We start from the raw sequence: 7,500 nt of genomic DNA, 5'->3' as shown, positions 1-7,500 counted from the left end.
TATGATTAACAATGCGAAAGATTCAGGATACCTTCGGGACCCGTCTTGAAACACGGACCAAGGAGTCTAACATATGTGCAAGTTATTGGGATATAAACCTAATAGCGTAATTAACTTGACTATTAATGGGATTAGTTTTTTAGCTATTTATAGTTAATTAACACAATCCCGGGGCGCTCTATATAGTTATGTATAATGATATTTATATTATTTATACCTCTAACTGGAACGTACCTTGAGCATATATGCTGTGACCCGAAAGATGGTGAACTATACTTGATCAGGTTGAAGTCAGGGGAAACCCTGATGGAAGACCGAAACAGTTCTGACGTGCAAATCGATTGTCAGAATTGAGTATAGGGGCGAAAGACCAATCGAACCATCTAGTAGCTGGTTCCTTCCGAAGTTTCCCTCAGGATAGCTGGTGCATTTAACTGTTGTATAAAATAATCTTATCTGGTAAAGCGAATGATTAGAGGCCTTAGGGTCGAAACGATCTTAACCTATTCTCAAACTTTAAATGGGTAAGAACCTTAACTTTCTTGATATGAAGTTTAAGGTTATGATATAATGTGCCCAGTGGGCCACTTTTGGTAAGCAGAACTGGCGCTGTGGGATGAACCAAACGTAATGTTACGGTGCCCAAATTAACAACTCATACAGAAACCATGAAAGGCGTTGGTTGCTTAAAACAGCAGGACGGTGATCATGGAAGTCGAAATCCGCTAAGGAGTGTGTAACAACTCACCTGCCGAAGCAACTAGCCCTTAAAATGGATGGCGCTTAAGTTGTATACCTATACATTACCGCTAAAGTAGATGATTTATGTTACTTGTAATATAAATTTTGAAACTTTAGTGAGTAGGAAGGTACAATGGTGTGCATAGAAGTGTTTGGCGTAAGCCTGCATGGAGCCGCCATTGGTACAGATCTTGGTGGTAGTAGCAAATAATCGAATGAGACCTTGGAGGACTGAAGTGGAGAAGGGTTTCGTGTGAACAGTGGTTGATCACGAGTTAGTCGGTCCTAAGTTCAAGGCGAAAGCCGAAAATTTTCAAGTATAGAAAAATCAAAATATATTTTGCATCATACCGATTTTTATACACTTGAATAATTTTGAACGAAAGGGAATACGGTTCCAATTCCGTAACCTGTTGAGTATCCGTTTGTTATTAAATATGGGCCTCGTGCTCATCCTGGCAACAGGAACGACCATAAAGAAGCCGTCGAGAGGTATCGGAAGAGTTTTCTTTTCTGTTTTATAGCCGTACTACCATGGAAGTCTTTCGCAGAGAGATATGGTAGATGGGCTAGAAGAGCATGACATATACTGTTGTGTCGATATTTTCTCCTCGGACCTTGAAAATTTATGGTGGGGATACGCAAACTTCTCAACAGGCCGTACCAATATCCGCAGCTGGTCTCCAAGGTGAAGAGTCTCTAGTCGATAGAATAATGTAGGTAAGGGAAGTCGGCAAATTAGATCCGTAACTTCGGGATAAGGATTGGCTCTGAAGATTGAGATAGTCGGGCTTGATTGGGAAACAATAACATGGTTTATGTGCTCGTTCTGGGTAAATAGGGTTTCTATCATTTATGGTAGATTCTTGTTCCCCGGATAGTTTAGTTACGTAGCCAATTGTGGAACTTTCTTGCTAAAATTTTTAAGAATACTAATTGGGCAACTGATTAGTTCTTTTAAATTATAACGATTATCAATTAACAATCAATTCAGAACTGGCACGGACTTGGGGAATCCGACTGTCTAATTAAAACAAAGCATTGTGATGGCCCTAGCGGGTGTTGACACAATGTGATTTCTGCCCAGTGCTCTGAATGTCAAAGTGAAGAAATTCAAGTAAGCGCGGGTCAACGGCGGGAGTAACTATGACTCTCTTAAGGTAGCCAAATGCCTCGTCATCTAATTAGTGACGCGCATGAATGGATTAACGAGATTCCTACTGTCCCTATCTACTATCTAGCGAAACCACAGCCAAGGGAACGGGCTTGGAATAATTAGCGGGGAAAGAAGACCCTTTTGAGCTTGACTCTAATCTGGCAGTGTAAGGAGACATAAGAGGTGTAGAATAAGTGGGAGATATTAGACTTCGGTTTGGTATCGACAATGAAATACCACTACTCTTATTGTTTCCTTACTTACTTGATTAAATGGAACGTGTATCATTTCCTAGCCATTATACGGATGTATTTATTATATCTTATGGTATTGGGTTTTGATGCAAGCTTCTTGATCAAAGTATCACGAGTTTGTTATATAATCGCAAACAAATTCTTTAATAAGAAAATGCATTTATGTATTTTTGATTTAAAAATTTGGTATAACTCCAATTACTCAGGTATGATCCAATTCAAGGACATTGCCAGGTAGGGAGTTTGACTGGGGCGGTACATCTCTCAAATAATAACGGAGGTGTCCCAAGGCCAGCTCAGTGCGGACAGAAACCACACATAGAGCAAAAGGGCAAATGCTGACTTGATCTCGGTGTTCAGTACACACAGGGACAGCAAAAGCTCGGCCTATCGATCCTTTTGGTTTAAAGAGTTTTTAACAAGAGGTGTCAGAAAAGTTACCATAGGGATAACTGGCTTGTGGCGGCCAAGCGTTCATAGCGACGTCGCTTTTTGATCCTTCGATGTCGGCTCTTCCTATCATTGTGAAGCAAAATTCACCAAGCGTTGGATTGTTCACCCATGCAAGGGAACGTGAGCTGGGTTTAGACCGTCGTGAGACAGGTTAGTTTTACCCTACTAATGACAAAACGTTGTTGCGACAGCATTCCTGCGTAGTACGAGAGGAACCGCAGGTACGGACCAATGGCACAATACTTGTTCGAGCGAACAGTGGTATGACGCTACGTCCGTTGGATTATGCCTGAACGCCTCTAAGGTCGTATCCGTGCTGGACTGCAATGATAAATAAGGGGCAATTTGCATTGTATGGCTTCTAAACCATTAAAAGTTTATAATTTATTTTATAAACGACAATGGATGTGATGCCAATGTTATTTGTAACATAGTAAATTGGGAGGATCTATGATCACCTGATGCCGTGCTAGTTACATATTTAAACATTATTTAATACAATGACAAAGCCTAGAATCAATTGTAAACGACTTTTGTAACAGGCAAGGTGTTGTAAGTGGTTGAGCAGCTGCCATACTGCGATCCACTGAAGCTTATCCTTTGCTTGATGATTCGAAAATGTTAATAAAACAACAAATATAAAATATAATATGTGTGTTATGGTTGTTAAACACCAACTAAAACATATATATATATATATATTGTATGAGTTGTTTAAAGGTGCCATATTTGTTAATTTACTTATGATATTTTATATATTTCTTTGTAAGTTGATAATGTGTGGACCGGACCTTAAGAAAATGTTATATACAAAAAGCTTTTTGATGATGCAATACAAAATTTATGTTATTTTATAAATAACATTCTTTTCAGAATAATTGAATTGTTATTGAAAGGAATAAAGAAATTAAATTGTTTTAAACAAAACAGAGAAAGAAGAACACACATTTTATTATATATATCAGTATATATATATATATATATATATATATATATATATATATATATATATGATAACTGCGAAAGGCAATAGAAAACACAAAAAAATAAATATATGAAATCATATTAAAAATATATTATAATTCAATCAATGGAGAACAGTAATATGCGAATGAAAAATTTACACTCTTAAACATAAATGTTATATTTAGTGTGAAATAGAAGTTTATATTTTATTTGATATTGCATAATAATAATAAACCGATTAATAAAATTTACACTCATGAGACTTGGAATTGTTATGAAATTCAATTCAGTGTTTTCCAATACAAAATGTCAAATAATATCATGAAACATATAAATTACATGTTAGATAATAACATATGACACAAACAATGTGATATAATAGAATTTAACATGTAAAATAAATGTTGGGTAATAACGTATGGAACAACTCTACTACAATAAAAAATGTTTGCTATAGACAAAATTATATATGGAAATCACATGATTGTGGAGTATTGTCTTGCCGGCAGCCGTCAATTATAGTTCAAATTATTAAATATTTAAGTTATTCGTGTGTTATATTTAAATTAATACATGAAGAATTAATAGTGAGTGGTTGCATTTGAAAAAAGTATCATTCTTAAGGAAATGGTGTTCAAAAACCTATATATGGAGTGGTGTCGCGCACGGCAAGTCATATGAGAAAAAGTAAAAGTAACAAAATAATATGACTGTGGAGTATTGTCTTGCCGGCATGGGTCATTTATTGGGCAAATTATGAAATGTTATGAAATTCAATTCAGTGTTTTCCAATACAAAATGTCAAATAATATCATGAAACATATAAATTACATGTTAGATAATAACATATGACACAAACAATGTGATATAATAGAATTTAACATGTAAAATAAATGTTGGGTAATAACGTATGGAACAACTCTACTACAATAAAAAATGTTTGCTATAGACAAAATTATATATGGAAATCACATGATTGTGGAGTATTGTCTTGCCGGCAGCCGTCAATTATAGTTCAAATTATTAAATATTTAAGTTATTCGTGTGTTATATTTAAATTAATACATGAAGAATTAATAGTGAGTGGTTGCATTTGAAAAAAGTATCATTCTTAAGGAAATGGTGTTCAAAAACCTATATATGGAGTGGTGTCGCGCAAGGCAAGTCATATGAGAAAAAGTAAAAGTAACAAAATAATATGACTGTGGAGTATTGTCTTGCCGGCATGGGTCATTTATTGGGCAAATTATGAAATGTTATGAAATTCAATTCAGTGTTTTCCAATACAAAATGTCAAATAATATCATGAAACATATAAATTACATGTTAGATAATAACATATGACACAAACAATGTGATATAATAGAATTTAACATGTAAAATAAATGTTGGGTAATAACGTATGGAACAACTCTACTACAATAAAAAATGTTTGCTATAGACAAAATTATATATGGAAATCACATGATTGTGGAGTATTGTCTTGCCGGCAGCCGTCAATTATAGTTCAAATTATTAAATATTTAAGTTATTCGTGTGTTATATTTAAATTAATACATGAAGAATTAATAGTGAGTGGTTGCATTTGAAAAAAGTATCATTCTTAAGGAAATGGTGTTCAAAAACCTATATATGGAGTGGTGTCGCGCAAGGCAAGTCATATGAGAAAAAGTAAAAGTAACAAAATAATATGACTGTGGAGTATTGTCTTGCCGGCATGGATAATTTATTGGGCAAATTATGAAAAAATGAAGTTAATCTTGTATTATATTTTATTTAATACATGAAGAATTAATGTTGGGTGGTAGCATTTGAAAAAAAGTATCATGCTTAAAGAGATGGTGTTCAAAAACCTATATATGGAGTGGTGTCGCGCAAGGCAAGTCATATGAGAAAAAGTAAAAGTAACAAAATAATATGACTGTGGAGTATTGTCTTGCCGGCATGGATAATTTATTGGGCAAATTATGAAAAAATGAAGTTAATCTTGTATTATATTTAATTTAATACATGAAGAATTAATGTTGGGTGGTAGCATTTGAAAAAAAGTATCATGCTTAAAGAGATGGTGTTCAAAAACCTATATATGGAGTGGTGTCGCGCAAGGCAAGTCATATGAGAAAGAGTAAAAGTAACAAAATAATATGACTGTGGAGTATTGTCTTGCCGGCATGGATAATTTACTGGGCAAATTATGAAATAATGAAGTTAATCTTGTATTATATTTAATTTAATACATGAAGAATTAATGTTGGGTGGTAGCATTTGAAAAAAGTATCATGCTTAAAGAGATGGTGTTCAAAAACCTATATATGGAGTGGTGTCGCGCAAGGCAAGTCATATGAGAAAAAGTAAAAGTAACAAAATAATATGACTGTGGAGTATTGTCTTGCCGGCATGGATAATTTATTGGGCAAATTATGAAATAATGAAGTTAATCTTGTATTATATTTAATTTAATACATGAAGAATTAATGTTGGGTGGTAGCATTTGAAAAAAAGTATCATGCTAAAAGAGATGGTGTTCAAAAACCTTTATATGGAGTGGTGTCGCGCAAGGCAAGTCATATGAGAAAGAGTAAAAGTAACAAAATAATATGACTGTGGAGTATTGTCTTGCCGGCATGGATAATTTATTGGGCAAATTATGAAATAATGAAGTTAATCTTGTATTATATTTAATTTAATACATGAAGAATTAATGTTGGGTGGTAGCATTTGAAAAAAGTATCATGCTTAAAGAGATGGTGTTCAAAAACCTTTACATGGTGAGTGGTGTGTGCTCATCTATTATATGAAGATTTCATATAATTTATTAAAGATTATGTTATACGCTCATGTTTGTGTTTGAGTATGTTCGTTCGTTATTAATAATAATTGCTTGGCTGCGATAAAAAAAGATAATTGCGGAATTTGCCAAGGTATGTTGTTGGAAATATTGTATTAAAATCTTTATTTCCACAATATATTATAATAGGTTTCCTTTTATCGTTAATTTCTCTCTTATAACAAACAAATGTAACCGATTGAAAATTGATATAGCAGATGTGGATGCATTTGTTGTGTCAATGAGTAAATTGGTTAAAACATGTCATATTTTTATATATTATTTGTCATCATTAAAAAATTCACATTTCTTTGCTGAATGTGAGTTGGAGTGCTTTTCTTGATATATATATATTATTTCAAAATTAAATGTCGTAAAATATCAATTTGTTGTCATAATAAATTTGATTTATTTCTCCATATATTTTATGTGGGAAGTGAACAAAAAATCAAAGTGTGATAATATATTATATTAAGCAAGTGCAATTAATAAAATATTGTTGAACGAAATTTATATAGATTACTTTGTCAATTTTATTAAATTAACGAAAATGAAATGCTATCTAATAATAGCCATATTCGTTTATTATCTAGTTTAAATATACATCTATATTATTTTATTCAAAAGTATTAATCAATTTGTCATATATTATTAGATTTGTATATTAATGTATTTTATATATATGTATAATATATTTGTACATATATAAATAAAAACATTATTCTGGTTGATCCTGCCAGTAGTTATATGCTTGTCTCAAAGATTAAGCCATGCATGTCTAAGTACACACGAATTAACAGTGAAACCGCAAAAGGCTCATTATATCAGTTATGGTTCCTTAGATCGTTAACAGTTACTTGGATAACTGTGGTAATTCTAGAGCTAATACATGCAATTAAAACACGGACCTTATGGAACGTGTGCTTTTATTAGGCTAAAACCAAGCGGTCGCAAGATCGTTACATTGGTTGAACTCTAGATAACATGCAGATCGTATGGTCTTGTACCGACGACAGATCTTTCAAATGTCTGCCCTATCAACTTTTGATGGTAGTATCTAGGACTACCATGGTTGCAACGGGTAACGGGGAATCAGGGTTCGA

The 7,500-nt window shown here is 33.3% G+C and overlaps 2 non-coding genes across 2 annotated transcripts in view; both read left to right on the top strand.

Annotated features, from left to right (window-relative positions):
* LOC122322648 overlaps window positions 1-3,220 on the top strand; it is a 3,908-nt gene extending 688 nt beyond the window's left edge. Inside the window, exon 1 of the ribosomal RNA XR_006246748.1 lies at window positions 1-3,220. This exon is cut by the window's left edge and continues 688 nt beyond it. This is a non-coding gene — a ribosomal RNA (large subunit ribosomal RNA).
* A 3,897-nt stretch (window positions 3,221-7,117) lies between these two features.
* LOC122322638 overlaps window positions 7,118-7,500 on the top strand; it is a 1,994-nt gene continuing 1,611 nt past the window's right edge. Inside the window, exon 1 of the ribosomal RNA XR_006246738.1 lies at window positions 7,118-7,500. This exon is cut by the window's right edge and continues 1,611 nt beyond it. This is a non-coding gene — a ribosomal RNA (small subunit ribosomal RNA).

Source organism: Drosophila grimshawi, unplaced genomic scaffold, assembly GCF_018153295.1.
Source record: "Drosophila grimshawi isolate 15287-2541.00 unplaced genomic scaffold, ASM1815329v1 contig_511, whole genome shotgun sequence".
NCBI classification, from domain to species: domain Eukaryota; kingdom Metazoa; phylum Arthropoda; class Insecta; order Diptera; family Drosophilidae; genus Drosophila; species Drosophila grimshawi.
This window is presented reverse-complemented; position numbering and strand designations above follow the sequence as displayed.